We start from the raw sequence: 18,256 nt of genomic DNA on the forward strand, positions 1-18,256 counted from the left end.
ACATGTCAACTATATTCATCTGTGACACATGAGTAGTAAGATGGCATAAAATGCATACAGTTTGCACCTACTGAGAATAATTAATTGATTGTAGTGAGCTGAACAGTGGCCCATAAAGAAATAGCCATGCTCTAGTATCTAAACGTGTAGATATCACTTGTGGGGGGTGGGGCAGCTAGGTACTGCCTTTATTTATTGAAGGCTAACACTCCTCTGCTTTAACTGGAGCCACAGCTCACTCTTCTGGCTTTTTGCTAATTAACTGGAGCTAAGAGTCTCACAGACTTTATGGCTAGGCTAGCTTTAATTATTGGTGTTAGCCACTACCGCTCATTTGAACTGGTACATATTGCTTTGTTTGGCAAAATATTGGATGTACCATATATATATATATATATACACACATATATGTGTGTATATGACTATATACATGTACATATATATGTACTATATATATATATGTACACACACACACACACACACACATATATATATATATATATATATATATATATATATATATATATAGTCAGCCATGGGGCCTGAACTCTGGACCTGCACACTGTCCCTGAGCTCCTCAGCTCAAGGCTAACACTCTACCATTGAGCCACAATGCCACTTCTGGATCATGTTGTGCTGAGGAATCAAACCCAAGGCCTCATGCATGCAAAGCAAGCTCTTTACCAGCCACTGAGCCACCTTCGTAGCCCCAAATGTATCCAATGTTTATATGGATATATTCTTTTTTTATATTTTATTTTATTTTATTTATTTTTTTAAATTTTATTTATTTTTTGTGAACATACTGTACAGAGGGGTTACAATTACATGGGCAGGATCATGCGTACATTTCTTATCAAGCATTTCAGCCTCCTCCTTTGTTTACCCTTCACATCCCTTCCCAGCCTCCCCCCCCACCCCCCCACCCAATCCTCCCCCCTCCCCCCACCCAATCCTTCCCCCTCCCTCCCCCCTCACCAACGTTGGAAAGCTCGTTTTCGACATGACAACTTGTACTTCTCATTGTTGCAACAGGTCCACCTGAAAAACCATTTTTTTGTGTGTGTGTCTGGTCGTAAGACTTGAACTCTGGGCCTGGTCACTGTCCCTCAGCTTTTCAGCTCAAGGCTAGTGCTCTACCACTTGAGCCACAGCACCACTTCCGGCTTTTTTCTTTTTCTTATGTGGTGCTGAGGAATCGAACCCAGGGCCTCAGGCATGCAAGGCAAGCGCTCTACCACTGAGCCACCTTCCCAGCACCTGGATATATTCTTATATGTGATATGATTAAGGACTTTTAGTTGTATGATAAAGCCCTGTCCTGACCACATTGTGCTGCTATATAACAGTACAATCAGTTAGTTGACTAAAAAACAGGATGAATTTATTTCTCATAGCTGGATGTTCAAGATTACACTCTTAGTATGATCTTAGGCTGCAGATAACCTAGTTCTCTTTATGTTCTCTTTTTTATTTTTTTATTTTTTTATTTTTTATTTATTTATTTTTGATCATGGAGCTTGAACTCTTGGCCTGGGTGCTGTCCCTGAGCTCTTCAGTTCAGGGAGAGCACTCTACCACTTAAGGTACAGCACCACTTCCAGCTTTATCTGGTGGTTTATTGGAGATAAGAGTCTCACAGATGTTCTTGGCCGGGCTGGCTTTGAACTGCAATCCTCAGATCTCAGCTTCCTGAGTGGCTCGGATTATAAGCATGAGCCACCAGTGCCCAGTCTCTTTATATTCTTCCGTGATAGAAAGAGGACAAAATGGATCATCTGGCGTACCTTTAATGTGGACAATTTCCACACAAGAGGATTTTTAACCTCAAGTTTTATCTCCCCAAACTTTCAGCTTCTAATACTATCATATTGGAGTTTCAAGTTTCTATGTATCAAAACTGGGACACAAACATTAAGTCTACTGTAGCCTCTATGTGCAATCATATACAGCTTTATATGAGTGAGTGGAGACAGGTTTTGAAGATATACATAAAGGTCAAGAAACGCTAGAGAGGAACAAGCAGTCTTTCCAATTAAGACAAAAACTGGAGAGATGCAGCCACAGGAAAACATTAGAAGTGATAGGAAGTTTCCTCAGGGCTGGATAAAGAAACTCCAAGATTATGAAAGATTCAAGGTCCTATTCTTTGAGGAGTCACCATGCAGTGACAACTATGACCACCAGAGATGCTGTCAGTTGAATTCTAAATCAAACTTTGGTCAGTCCTCGTTCAGAGAATGTCACACAGAGATGAATTGCCTTGAGCTCTTGAGCCCTGAAGTTGCATCCTTCTTAGAGACCCTTGACCAGCAGATTCTTTCCTGTGTCTTTCTGTCTTTGTCATAGTCCTATCTGCTGTGACATGTAGACTCCTTAATGCTAGACCCTTAAACACTATGTCTGCTTATGGTCATCCTTCAACCCAGGTTTGTAATAGCAGCATCCTTATCAGTTTCATTCTTGATCATTCTTTCTCACTTTTAAGCCTTCGATATTTTGATTTCAATACCCCGTCTTCCAAAGGTGACTGTCTCCTGCCATTTATTAGACTAGAATCCTCAGCTGGCTTCTCTTCTGTCCAGTCAGTGGTCTCTACCAGATGCCTCAGCCAGAGAATGACAGTACTCTAGTAACTCATTATACTCATGTATTATTGAAGAGGTAACTTGCAGAGTAGGGGCTGTAAACACATACATGTGTGTACATACATATATATACACATATGTATGTATGCATGTACACACACAACCCACCCACTCTCACACACACGTTGGTCCAGTTGGCAGATGTCCAACTGAAAGTTCTTGTAGGATATTAGGATATTTCTTCTTCCAATTCAGTATAGTAAAAAAAAAAAAAGTCCATTGTTTCAGTAGCAACACAACCCCTGCTCAGTTTTCAATATACTATGGAGCTGACATTTAGGCGTTAACTGTGGGGATTCTAGGTGGTGCATAGCATTTGTGGTCAGTGTAAGTGGGAGCAGGAGCAGCCACAGAGCAGTTGATATAAACACCTTGCAAAATTAAAGATTCACATGCTTCCATGAGCTATGAATCTAGGACATAGAAAATCAGAACTATAAAAAGAAAAGCTCAAGAGCAATTTCATTCCAAAGTAAGTAGTTTTAAAATTCAGACCTTAGTTTATACAATGTAAGACGGAAAGTGCGGATAAACTAAACATTCTAGAAATGCAAAGTTATGATAACCACAGAGTTATGTGAACTCCAGCATTTAGTTATATCAGGTTTTGGTTCATATCACTAGAATACTTGGTGACACACAGAAATGCAAATGCTAGCTAGATGACTTCACTTTCAGATTCACCATATATTGCCCTTAGCCCTGGATCCAGTTAAATGGATAGAAGGATGGGAAATGAAGCACAACTTGGCATTAAGGAAGCATGAATATAATTCTCAGTGGAGAAAGGGTTCACAGCAGTTCAAATATCAGGTCAGAGCTATGCTCTTTTCCTCCAGTGGGGATTTTGCTGTGATAGAATTACACATGCACAGGTAGGAGCCATAGTAGCTTAGAAGTGATACTGACCTACAGTCCTTCACTTCCATAAGTAAAGGTACCCAGGTCACTCTAAAGGAGAGAGTGTGAGTAGCTAAAACCAAACTTTAGGAAGTCCACAACTTTGCCTTCCAGACTGGTATTTTTACTTCATTTTGCCCTCCTGCTCAAAGGCAGGACATAGAATTGTTCATTTTGACCATATGCAATATTGATCAATAGCCCAGCTGACATTACAACTTTATCAGGATTGCAGACAAGCAGAACTGGAAAGTTAACTCGAGGTCAAATTTCACAAATAGAAGACAGTGTTACTGTAACCCTTTGTGTGCTGGCTGTCATTTCAAACACATGCTGTCAGGGGTTCCACACAACACAAAAAAGTGAATTCAAATTTAGTAAATAAAGTAAATATGAAAATCAGTGCATGATAAAATAAATGCAGCGTAAGGCCATAGAGGTAGAGGCAATGAGAGAAAGGTGATGGGACTTCCATGCTGGGACAGTAGTCTGATCCACCTTTTTGCTCACTTAAGTGTCTAATCCTCATCCAGCCCCTTCTATAGACTGCAAAGCCAGAAAAAAACAGTGGAAGTCCCCTTCACAGATTGACTGCCATTTCCACTCAATCCAAACATTCACCAGTGTTTGAATGAAGTGTAACTAATTGAAAGCATGAAGTACATTTCATCTTTCTCTTGAAACACTGTTAGATAGAAACATTAGCAGAGGAAAATAACTCAATTACAAATGTCTGTGTGCAGAAAACTTCTTACAGACAATAAACACCAGGTTATTTGAATAACAGTAGCCTAACTTACCAAATAAAACCCCAATGCTTGTATTTTCTGGGGAATATACAGTTAATGGGAGTAATTTAAAATATTTTTTAATTCTATTCTTAATTTTTTATCACTATCAAGATCTACAATGAGAGGAGATAAAATTGCTTGCACAAAAATGATTTCCATCAATATTTGTGTGTTCATATGCACCTGTTTGTGTGTGTGTATGTGTGTGATTCAAAGGTACTTTGAGGATAAAATAAGTCTAGTGATTAAAATCCATTGTGTATTTCAGGAGTTTTACTCCTGATATTACAGAAGCATCAAAACCAAGAAATAACTCAAATCCATTTGTAATGAAAATTTCCAGGAAAGAATACACAACACAGCGAAATGAAACAGGGCAACAAGCTTTGAGGAAGAAGATGGCTGTCTTCACAGAGGACGTTTTGCCAACAGCTCCCTCTTCGGATTCATAATAATCGTTTTACTAGAGGAAAGAAGAACAGAATGATGAAGATGACAGGGTAGGACAAGAGCAAGTTAGGATGGGGGTTCCAGGGAAGGATCTAAGCAATGTGTGCAAATCCCTCCTTTCTCAAAGGAAGTTCAAACTGATACTCAGAGATCAGGGAACAAATTCTCTACTAAAGTTCTGATTTTATCAAAATCATTGAAGTCCCATTCCAGAAGCTGGAATTGAACTATTCTTTCTCTTATCTTATTATTATTATTATTATTATTAGTAGTAGTAGTAGTAGTAGTAGCAATAGTAGTAGTATTGGTAATAGTAGTATTTATTATTACTTATTATTACTATTATTACTGTTATTAATTTATGATGGTCCTAGGGCTTGAACTCAGGGCCTGGGCTTTTTTTTTAATTTAATTTAATTTTATTTGTGAACATACTGTACAGAGGGGTTACAATTACATGGGCAGGATAAGGCGTACATTTCTTACCAAGCATTGCACCCTCCTCCTTTGGTTTACCCTTCACATCCCTTCCCAGCCTCCCCCCTCCCCCCCAATCCCAATCCTTCTCCTTCCTGGGCCTGGGCTTTTTGTGCTCAAGGCTAGCACTCTATCAGTTGAGCCATAGTCCATTTCTAGCTTTTCTGTGTGTGTGTATGTGTGTGTGTGTGTGTGTGTGTGTGTGTGTGTGTGTGTGTGTGTGTGTGTTTAATTGGGGATAACAGCCTCACTATCTTTCCTGCCAGAGCTGGCTTTGAGCTGAGATCCTCAGCAGGATTACAGGAGTAAGCCACACCTGGCTTCCTCTCATTCTTTGTTCAGATCTGAAACTTCTTGTGTTGCATTAATAAGGCTTTGCTCCTTCTGAGATCTCTGAGTTGTGTGTGTGTGTGTGCGTGTGTGTGTGTGTGTGTGTGTGTGTGTGTGTGTGTGTGTGTGTGTGTGTGAAAATACTGTACAGAGGGGAGTTTTTCTTTCCAGGGACAGAATTTGACACAGATCAATATATATTTTTTTCAGGTGTATTTTGAGACCTTCAAACTGTTTTTGGTTGATCTCCAGCTCTTCATTTTTCTAACTCACTAAGTCATTGATTACTGATCTAGCTCAAGATTGTCATGACAGGTATTAATCACCAATAGTCTGTTGTTTTTTGGTTTTGCATTTCCAGCAGTTATTTTCTCCCTTCTCAAGATGTTAGTCTGCCCTTTTGCTGGAGGCTTCCTTGTTTTGAGCACTTTTGTGATGAGCTGGCAAGTGAGCTTTCTTCATTTCTTTGAAAACATTATTGTAGAGCAGATCTTTCCCTTTATACTGAGTGTTTGAAGGTGTGCTTAATGTTACAACATTTTCCAATTTCCTGCTGAATACTTTAGTATTTAGGTTAGTTACATAATCTTTGTTCTCTAGTCTCCCAGTTGCAAGCTTTCTCTGTATCTATGCACTCCTGCAAAGATTTCAGTTCTCTAATCTTGAACCATTCTTCCTTAAGGTACACAGCATGGCTCTTCTTACAACCCTTAAAGATCACTATGGAGCCCATGAATCTTTTCTCAATTGCTGGTAGGAGTGTTAAGTGTGTTTCAGTTTCTTGTGAATTCATTTAATTGGCTTTCTTTTCTTGGTCCAGGGGTTGTATTCTTGGCAAGAAGCATTACATCTTATTATATCCGTTGCTGAACGGCTACTGGAAGGACATTTGTCTGTGCAAAAAACCTTCCTATGAATGTCTCAATAATTTTATCTAAAGATAAGAGAATTATGAATAATTGAGCTATCTCAACACTCTCTAACATCTCCCACGGACATCTACCTAGAAACAGTGAAACTCGGTTTTTTCGTCAGGGAGTTGTTCCATGAGGTAGACTCTCCACAGCCTCTCAGGCAGCAATCATGTCTTCTATTTGTTGTTGTTGTTGTTTTAAATCAAAACAGCAGAGGGAGCTCTTCTATTGTGGTTTTACATTGGCTACTTGGAAATCTGTCAGATGGTCCCTGGGTAGCTAGCAAAAAACGTATTGTCAGGTTATTATTATTATATTTTACTTCAAATTATTGAGTTTCCAATGAAGCAATGCCTAGAACTTACAGTAACCTTAGTAATCAATCTTAAAAACGTGAACCTTATCAACCTTTCAAAACATTAACAATAATCTATTCATTTATACACAGAAAAATATTGAACAGTCTAGGATGACACTAAAAATGTTACACTTTCTCGAAAATACATTATATAATAATTCAGATATAGTCCCTAATTTTTTTCTTGGAGAATATAATTTTAACATAATGTGGAAAAATAACAATGAGTTCAATAACCTCTATTAATTCTCTATTACTTTCTCTTCCCTGCCCAATACCTGCTGAAAGATTTTAAATACAGTTCATATACAATCAGATCAGTTTTACCATAATTTTTGTATTTAAAAAACAACTTTTCTTAAACATACCAAATAGTACCATTATTATACCTTTGAAAAGTGAACATAAGTCCTTAATATCAAGTACAAAGTTATTACTTTCTCATAATTTTCACATTTCATAGTCCTAGAACAAAACACACACATTGCCTTTGATTATTATACCTCTGAAGACACTTTGTTTAAAAAGTGAGGTTGATTTTCTCATGTTTTTCTACTCAGTGTGATCCATGACAATTCTAAAGCTAGTAATAAAAATAAAACAATTGAAGCCCAAACCTCACATTACTAAATCATAAACTTCCCTTTACCAAGATCTTAAGATCATTTATATTCATATTAAAGTGGGAAAAGTACCTGACATTCTTGATTGTGCAGACTGTAATTCTATGTGGTTTTTGTCGAGGTCTTCTCTTCCATGCATTTCCTGTTAACTACAATTAAGTCTAGACAGTTGACTGTTGATTCAACTTTAAGTTACTGGAAGAAAGACTTCTAGATGCTTTATCTATTTTTAATGAGGGGAATGCGCAATATCTACTTATAGCTATTCTATGATATTATCAGCCCTTGATAACTTAGTAATTTTTAAGGGTCAAATTATAATAACATCAACATCAATTCTATCATTTTGGCATCTATTAACAGATACAATTTTATAAAGAAAAAATTTCCTTATCTATGATTAATGAATAATTTTTTTGTTGGTCGTGGGGTTTGAACTCTCGGCCTGGATGTTGCCCATCAGCTCTTCAGCTCAAGATGAGTGCTCTACCACTTGAGCCACAGTGCCACTTCCAGTTTTCTAGTGGTTTATTGGAGATAAGAGTCTCATGGACTTTCCTGCCTGGGCTGGCTTTGAACCATGATCCTCAGATCTCAGCCTCCTGAGTAGCTAGGATTACAGGCGTGAGCCACTGGCTCCCCGCCAAGATAATGTTATTAAGAGAAAATTTTCTTATCTCCTATTTTATTGCATTTGAACTAAAATTCCCAAGGAAATTGTAAGGAAAATGAACATTTAATAATAACTTAATATTTGAACATCCCCCACACCTTTGTTAACCAATATTCAAAATAATAAGTTGATACCAAAGGGGCTTCTTCTATTCAAAATAGACTGATGTGAGGTAGATGAATTAGAGAAAAAATTCTAATTTTGTGCATTAGTACAGAAGTTCCCTAAAACCGAAGACTCAAAGAAGGGCCAGCAGAGTAAAACTTATACAGTGATCTGCACTACAGAAAGAAATCAGAGCTTCAGACTTCCAGTGCTGGGGGAAATGAGTTACAGGAGGATGAGAGAGGGAAACCGATAATCAATGAAGAAAGATCTTCTTGCTGTATAGCTTTAAAGTTCCCAGGTATAATAAAATGGTCAGGAGCAATCCTTTTGTGGATGTAAACAATTCCAGGAATGTGGCTTTGCTTTATAGATATAAATTCTTTGACACAAGCGCTGCTGTTGATTACTGCTACTGTGTCTTCAGTCTCAGAATAGGTAGCCCAAGATTAGGCAAAGCGGCCTATTTAGGGGTGGCAAATTGAAGTCCCCTCCATATTTTGGGGCATGGTGTGTCATGACATATACACACAACCACTGTGGTAATACCTGTTTCTATGATTTGTTTATCTTAAGTACCCCATGTAAGTAGAAGTGTGCCTTATTTGTCCTTTGGTGATTTACTTATTGCATGTGGCATATTATATCCAGGGCCCAGCTATTCAGTTTTTACATTTAATAGGAGTTTCTTCTTTTATACAGGCTGATTAATGTTCTATTGTATGGATGTACCATTTTCTCTATCCATTCATCTATCAATGAAGTTTTAAACCCCTTCATAGCTAGCTATTGCATATCATACTGCAAAGAACATGGAATGCAAACATGTCTGAGAGATTCCCAATTTTAATACTTTCCTATGTATTTGAAAAAGCAAGATGGTTGAATCATAAAGTAGTCCTATTCTTACTTGTGCGGGAAATTCTCATTTTTCTAACAGGTAGGAGGTAATATTTCATTATGCCATTATGATGTTGATTTTTATTTCCCTGATGTTAGTTTGATAGTTTTTTTTTTCCTTCTACCTGTTGGTCTTTTCTATTTTTTTTTTTTGGTGCTGGTCAAGGGGCTTAAACTTTGAACTCAGGTCCTGAGCACTGTCACCCCTGAGATGCGTGTTTGTGTGTGTGTGTGTGTGTGTGTGTGTGTGTGTGTGTGTGTGTGTGGTGTGTGGGTGGTGGTCCTGAGCCTTGAACTCAAGGCTTGGGCTCTGTCCCTGAGCATTTTGTTCAAGGCTAGTTTTCTACCACTTGAGCCATTGCTCTACTGAATTTTGGTGCTTATTTGGAGATAAGAGTTTCCTGGCTGAGACTGGCTCTGCAGGCCCCACCTGACTGAATTTTGGTGCTTATTTGGAGATAAGAGTTTCCTGGGGGGCTGGGAAGGTGGCTCAGTGGTAGAGTGCTTGCCTTGCATGCATGAGGCTCTGGGTTTGATTCCTCAGCACCACATAAGCAAAAAGAAAAAAGCCAGAAGTGGCACTGTGGCTCAAGTGGTAGAGCACTAGCCTTGAGCTGAAGAGCTGAGGGACAGTGCCCAGGCCCAGAGTTCAGGCCCCACGACTGGACCCCCCCAAAAAAAGAAAGAAGAAGAGTTTCCTGGGCTTTCCTGGCTGGGTTGGCTTTGAAACTCTGTCCTCAGATTTTCCTCCTGAGGAACTAGAATTACTGTACTGAATGGGAGTGAGCCATTGATGCCTGGCATTTGTTTGAGAAATATTTCAATTCTTTGCCCATTACATTTTGGTTATTTTGTTTTTGTTTTTGTTTTATGTCCAGGATTCAAACTAGAGTTTGAATTCAGGGCCTAACACTGGCTAGATAGATATTCTATCCCTAGTACCACATTTCCAACTCTTTGCATATATTTCAGTTGAGTTATTTTTGTTGTTGTTATTATTGTTTTTCTATTTGGTACTCGGTTGGATATGGCCTCAAGAGCACTCGCCACAGATTCAATGCTGGGGAAGTGTAGCTACATTAAACGAGAAACCTCTACAAATGTTGAGGGTCATCTTAACAGGTGAGCAGAATAGTTCAATAGCTATGTACATATGATATAAGACGATGCTAAGCAAAATGAACTGCGTGACATGGACACCAGAGGTTTTTCTTCATTGTTGTTTTAAATGTACTATGTGATTTCTTGTTTCTTTTGTCTGTTCTTCGCCCCCTGTGGTTTTTCCTCTGTTGTCACTGTATTTGATTTTGGTACCCTGGTATTATGCATATGTTTATCTGATTTAGGAAAGGGAACGGGAACAACAGAATGGTGGGAGACAAAGGACAAGGAGGAACCAATACAGCCTTGATATTCACAAGACAATATGTTGAAAATGATCTGTACAACTTGGGAGGTGGGCATTGGGGGAGAGGGGAAGTAGGAAAAAATGAGGGAAGGAGTAACAAGTTTGACAAGAAATACACTTACTACCTTACTTATGTAACTGTAACCCCTCTGTACATCACTTTAATAATTAAATAAAATGTAAACAAAAAGAGAAAACCTTTACACGTGAACAACCACTTCCCCATAAGTGGTCATTTGCCTATTGATGTTATCTTTACTTGAAATAATTGTTAGTGATTATCCTTAGAGGAAAATACTTGCACATATTCATACAATTTTGCCTAAGGAAAAAATAGATGATCTTTATAATACTACTACAGCTTGTATCTAGAAAGCTCTCCAAAAGTCTGTGTGAAAGACTTGGTTTTCAACTGATGGCACTATCAGGAATTGGTGGAACTTTTAAGAGGTAAGGCCTTGCCCCCTCCAGATCTCTATGTGGCTTCCTTGTTGTCTTGAGGTGAGCAGCGTTTCTCTACCGAATGTCCTCCTGCATCATCATTTGCTTCCAGGTCAGGCTGCCTCACTTCAGGCCCAGAGGCAACAGTCAACCAAACATACATCAAATCCTCTGAAACTGCTAGAAAACATATGTCTTTCATCCTCATAAGCTGATTTACCTCAGATCACCATCTGCACTAATAAAAAGTTGAGGGACACAGGTACTGATCAGGAAAAATCTTTCATTATGTGAACTAGCTCATTCCTTCACTTGTGTAACCATGCTTGCTGCTTGCATCAGCCCCAGCTCACCGTGTCATTTCTGAGAAATGAAACTTTAAGGTAAACTGAAACTCAAAACTAATGTGCTGTACTTGGAACTAGAACCCAAAAACCAAGTGTATATATGAGTTGTGCCCTTGTTAGTGGGGGCTCAATTTTGGGAATCCCACTGAACAAGCAAGCAAGCAAGCATAATGAAGTGACTTCTCTAACTCTCCAGGTGTCACTTGATGCTTTGGCTGTCATTTCCCTGCAACAGGACTTTTCTTTTCTTTTGTTTTCTTTTGGTCAGTCATGGGGCCTGAACGCTAAGCCTGGGTGCTATCCCTCGGCTCTTCAGCTCAAGGCTAGCACCCTACCACTAGAGCCACAGCACCATTTTGGCTTTTTCTGCTTATGTGGTGCTGAGGAATAAAACCCAAGTCCTCATGCATGCGAGGCAAGCACTCTACCACTGAACCACAGCCCCCTGCAACAGGACTTTTTTAAACCTGCTTATCTGTGATGGAAAGAGATATAAAAACCCAGAATGATATCATTGGTCATAGTAGTTGAGGATAGACAATAATTAAAGACAGTATAGCTTTCTTATTTGTCCTCTGTAATCATTATTATTTCTCTTCAACAAGTCTCAGAATAAGGAACAAGTTCGAAGGAGTTATGGGTTCAGGATTAGAGATATATGCACTGTGCAACTAAATCTTGCAACAATGGTCTTATGTCACTTTTAGGAAGCTTAGGTAAGTCATTGTAAAGCATTGTTCTGAATTATGTTCACCTGGATGCTTGTTTTAAAGTACAAAATTCTTACTCCTATCCTCCTGATAGCGTGTTCCTTGAGAACTACTAGTATAGGGCATAACTATAATGGATGCATGTTATATGTAAGTCTGATCCAAACTGTTTCAGACAATCTCCTAAGTGGCATTGCCTTTATCATGACTCTGGGTTTCAAGTTCCATCACATCAATAGATGAACTTTAAGGAGGTTTTCATTGTGATTTTTTTTTTATTGGGGAGTCCGGTTGTGCACCTGAACTCTGGGCCTGGGCACTGTCCCTCAGCTCTTCAGCTCAAGGCAAGCGCTCTACCACTGAGTTACCTTCCCAGCCTGCTCATTATGATTTTTTTTTAAGCTTTTGGTTAGGAGAACATTAAGATATTCTTTCAAAAGAATGGTGCGTGTGAGACTTTTCACTCTGGAGAGATTAGATAGAACAGATGAATGGGGAACATGGTGTCTTTCATCAATGATGATGAACTTACAAGCTGATTTTTATTACTTATAATCTTTCATGGTATTTTATTATTTCTCTAAGGATTAAATTTACTTAATATTTTCCTTCCTACATGTACAAATATGTTCCAGCACAGCATTTTATAAAGCCCAAAATAAAAATTTACAATAATTTCTTTTCCAGTCATTTTATCCTTTTATATATACATCTTAGTAAGTAGGAGATGTTCACATAAATTTCAGAAGGACAGTTCTAGCAACTACCAGTTAAAAAATTTGAAGAGGAGAAAAAAATAGCTGTGTTTAGGGACCTGAGGAACCCCACAACACAGAATTCCCCATGTTTTCTTTTCTTTTCTTTATTTTAATGAACTCTGGGCCTGGTACTGTCCCTCAGCTCTTCAGCTCAAGGCAATCTCTCTACCACTTGAGCCATAGTGCCATTTCTGGTTTTCTGGTGGTTTATTGGAGACAAACAGCCTGAGCTGGTTTTGAACCATGATCCTTAGATGTCAGCCTCCTGAGTAGCTAGGATTACAGGCATGAGTCACAGGCGCCTGGCTTTATTTTAGTTTTCCTTTCTTTTCCTTTCTTTTTTTTCTCCTTCCTTCCTTTCTTTTTTGTCTTTCTGGTACATTCCAGATTGGGTGTTAGAGAAGATGGCAAATTGAAAATGCAAATAGATATAAGCCAAAAAGCTAAACAAAAAGCCCCCAACTTAGATATACTGGAAAAGAACAGTCTTACATGACATAAGACTTTTAGACAATTACAGTTCTATTCCAGCCAAACATCACAAAGGAAAACATGCAGACGCGTGCGCACACTCTCACACACACGCACACACACACACACACACACACACACAAGGGTTCCAACACAAGATCCACAAGTCACCACTGAGGAGAAGTTTGAACTTCACTCTGTGGGCCACAAGTGCATGTCCCAACAACTCTACCATGTGTTGGCAGAATACCCAGTAGAGATCTAGCACTTTCATCCTTGTAGTTGGTAGTAGCTTGTTTTCCCAGGAAGACTGAAGGGAAGCAGAGATTTCCATTTCCATCTTTCAATAGCCAAGTGCTCCCCTACCGAAGTGGTGCCATGAAAGGCCTTCTGAAGAGTTAGACCATTCTTTATTCTGTGCTACACAGTCAGTGAAAAGAACCAATAAGAATAGAAGTGAAGAATCCTCTACCTTGCCATCAGTGGATGTTAGCAAAAGCTTCCTGGGAAATTAGAAATCTCTTCTCCCTTCAGAGTAACAACGGAAGCCCTTTGAAAGTGGAGATGGAGTAGAAAATTTGTTTTTCTGTCCCAACTGAGAGTCAGAGGTATCTTCTATACTTGCCTTGTCAGCATGATGTCTGGCAACACCTGCTAAAATAAAACAATGAACTTAGGCCTAGAATCTTTAAAAATGCCAAAGATGTAGACTTTATTAGAGAGCCATTTTCACACCAAGAAACAGGAAAATGTAAATATATATGAGAATAGTTGCAATATCAATATGGTACACATAGATCTGCAAAGATTCTGAAAAAAGCACAAGAAAGGCTTCAATGACCAATCCAAATATGCCTTAATCAAACTGTACAAAGACAGAAAAGAAATAGAAAGCTCATTTGTTCCTCCTTCTTATTCCATTTCAACATTATTAAGAGTCTTACTAAAAGTATCTTTTCTATTATTATGAACACAGTTTCTTAGGAAACGTTGTCATGTAGAGTTTTGCTTTTTCACTTTCATGCTGGAAGCCTTAAAAATTCTTACCTGTCTCCATGCTCAAATCCTAAGATTGTGACAGTGCGACAGTTCTTGGAGGGAAGGCCCCTTGGGTTGTTGTAAAACCAGAGGGTTATGATGTACAGTTTAAGCTAATGAATGGAGGCTTCCAGTCAGGATGTGGAGTCACTCCCTGTGGTGAAGCTGTTAAATAGCCAGGAATGAGCCATGTCTATAATTAGAGAAACATTAGGCATTAGTGGTTGCAGTGACCAGGAAGCCTGTGCCCAGTGGACTAGTCAGACTGGCTGGCTACCCACCAAAAGCTATTGCCTCCATCAGTCAAAGTCAGAAGCATTATAATGAGTGGTAGACTAACAAATGCCATTGAGCTGAAACTATTCATTCAAACACAAATAATGATGGCTTCTTCAAACCAGTCTTGGAGATGGCCTGCGTTGAAAGCAAAACAAAAGCAAAGACAAAGCTGAGTGCTAAGAAACTAATAAAAATGTGGAGCAAAGGCAAAAAATAATGCTCAAAAGAATGAGTAGCAAACCAGAGATTGTATTATTGATGTTTGTTTTCCTGTGTCTTAATCTGGGATCTGAAAGCAGAAGGGTCAAGAAAGAGGCAACATGACATGGCAGTTTTCTGGAAGATATACTTGTTAAAAATGCAGAAATTAAATTGCCCACTGTCAGGGTTTTAAGTGTCATCAGTAAGTCTAATAAACTGAAAATAGTTTGAGTATGTAGGTTCTGGGAAAGACAAGGAAACACTAGCTAAGGATAAGCAAGAGGAGAATTAATATGCTGATTTAAATAAATTATGTGCACATTTTCAAGCTTTGCCCTATTTGATTCTTAGTTTCCAATGAGGTAGGGACTCACTGTGTCTTGTACAGGAAGAAACTTAATTACTAGAAGTGATGAATAAATTAAAAGCATCCATTTCTGAAACCAATACCATTAGATTGTATGCATCTAATGACTACATATAATATTCCTTTTCTAATATTTTAGTCCTTGCAGTCTTGGTAGAGTAGGGATTAGAATATAGGTTCTATGGTATTGAGCCTTATATTGTGTCCAGTAGGCTAGGTTATAGTTCAAAATTTCTGAAGGCATTTATGTATATTTATTTGCTTGTAGTTGTGTGAAATCAGAAATATTAACAATAAAATTCCCTTTAGGAATCTGAGGTCATCTACCTGCTTTGTAGATATTCTACTATTGTATTTGTTAATTCATTTATTTCTTTTTTAATTTTATTTTATTATAAAGATGCTTTACAGAGGGGTTACAGTTACATGAGTAAGGCATTAAGCACATTTCTTGTTGAGCATTGTTACCCCTTCCCTTGTTCTCCCTTCCCTCCCCCACCTCCTTCACTCCCCCCCCAAAGTTGTAAAAGTTCATTTCCAATATGCTGTCTTGTGGGTATCATTGTTGCAATGGGTCACCCTGTGTCCTTGTTTCAGTGTTTTGTTACTCTCTTTCCCCTCCTCAAATTATATATATTGTCTTGATTTGCATTTCTTTTATGGCTAAAGAAGATGAGCATTTCTTCATGTGTCTAATGACCATTCTTAAGAAATATATAAATTTTTATGTATTTGACACTGGAATTTGATTTCCGAGCCCCTTGCTTGCTAGATGGTTGTTTGACTGCTTGAGCCATACTGTTAGCCATTTGTCTACAGGGTCCCAAATTTTTGCCTGGCTGACTTTGGAGTGCAGTCTTCTTATCCTTTCCTCCCATCAGGCTACCTTGAATTTCTACATAGACTAGGCTGCAATGGAGTTCTAGAGACTTTTATATCTACCTTCCAGTACTGGAATTACAGGCATGCATCACCATACCCAATGTGTTTAAAAGAAGCATATAAACAAAATAAAACCTGACAATGTGATGAAGGGTCCTGGTTCTTTTGAAGTGATAGCATTTCAGCCTAACTCTGAAATTATAAAGAAAATGACTTGTAAAAGAAACAGCAGCAGAAAAAGGAGTAAATGTTCTGAGAGAAATAATTGGAATGAATTTGAGGAAGCGTGAAGCATGGCTGGAACGGGAAGAGGAGAGGTGAACAAAACAGGGAGACCAGAGGCCACTCCAGCCAATACAGTTTAAACTGTTTGCGGACCCCAAGCAAGTATTTTAAAATAATTCAGATTACCTGCATCAGAGTTGTAAACCATTGATTAGAGTTGTTATAGGTCCTTATAAAAAGTGCTAAAAGTCTGCTGAAAGGATTGAAAGTAGATTTAAGACTTAAAGAGAAACAGATATTTTTACAATACCCATCAATTTATCAATGTAGTTGCTTATCCTAATGACATTCACACATATGCTTTCTAATTTCTTCTTAGAAATAACATTTTAGTTAGTAAAGACTAATAGCTCCTATGTTTATCAATATTCTCTTTAGTAATATTGCTTACACTTTTAACATATTTATTTATAATAAATCAGAATTCATCTTACTTGAGTTTGGGAATTGTGTGTGTGTGTGTGTGTGTGTGTGTGTGTGTGTGTGTGTGTGTGTGTGTGTGCGTGTGTGTGTGTGTGTTTAATTTTAAAGACATTTTGTCATTTGGAGATATCCATCCAAATATAATTTATAAATTTGTTAACTATAGCCAGAGAAGTCAGGTGATAGAGTTAACTATTTGTGCAATATTTTTTTTGCCAAATCTATGTGTATATGTGACAAACATTTTGCATTAACTTCCCATTTTTTTTTCCATTTCCATGTTTTTGATTATTGTTTGACACTGTGATCTTATGTTTTGTTGATTGGGATGTTTTTTTTTTTTTTCTTTTATTAACCTTGCTTCCTTAGATTACAAGAAACTAACACCTTTAAATATTTAAATAATCCTGCATGATTTCAGTCTGATTGTCAATTATAGAACAGCACCACAGAAGATACTTCTTCTCCAATCTCTCCATAAGTGAGTGTTGGTAGCCTTTGGAGCAGACTTAATAGACATGCCATCCTGTCCTTCCAAATATGGAGGCTTTTTGATACAGATCACCTCAGCACAAATCACTTTATAGTCCTCTTCCCTCATAAAGAAATACTTTGCTTTACTGCTAATTAGAAGGGCCTATTTCCCCAGGCACAGGCAACATTGTGAGTGAATGTTGTAACCAAAAACCAAGTTTATGTGATAAGTCAGTATATATATAATAAAGTAGATATTACTTTCTCAGTTAAATGCATAGTACCCTTTCTGTATCAGATAAGGCAACTGAAAATATCGAAGTCAATTTGCTTAGATTATAAAGATTGCTGTACAGACAGGAAATTATTCCAGATAGAGAAATCAACCTCAGAAACTTTGTAAAAAATGAAAGAAAAAAGAAAACAAAGGTATCTGACTCATTGTCAGACAATTTACAAACAAACAGGTATAGAATTTCTCTCACCCCTCAGAAAGCATGTTTTCTGGGAATTGAACCAGACATTACACACAGATTACAAATACGGATTCATTTTGGAGAAAGGAAAAAAAAATAAGGTACAAGTGGTGAGCTGTGTAGTCCCTAAATGTAAGCATTTAGTAATGACTACATGAAAAGCAACTCAATAACCTTGAAAATATGTAAGTCTAAAGGTCAAAACTTTGGCTAAAAATGCCCTCAGCCATTGTATTTATATAACTCAAGATTTCCAAAGTTACAGGTTGCTGTTTTTAGATATCTGCATTTTCAGTACTCCCAATTTTATCTAATGATTTGGTTTATTTCCTTGAGGGGCTATTATGTTCCAATGGTCGCAGTCAGCAAAAAAACAAAAAACATAAAATAAAAAAGTCTGAAGCTTATATCCATAAAGATATATAATAGGGTGCATTTAGAGGTTTGTAACCCCTTATCAGGTTTATAGGATCAAGAGGGAAAATTCTCCTATGCAATTTAAAAACTTACTACAAACTAAATATTTC

Source organism: Dipodomys merriami, unplaced genomic scaffold (genome assembly GCF_024711535.1).
Source record: "Dipodomys merriami isolate MVZ:Mamm:240054 unplaced genomic scaffold, mDipMer1.0.p SCAF_14, whole genome shotgun sequence".
Classification (NCBI taxonomy): domain Eukaryota; kingdom Metazoa; phylum Chordata; class Mammalia; order Rodentia; family Heteromyidae; genus Dipodomys; species Dipodomys merriami.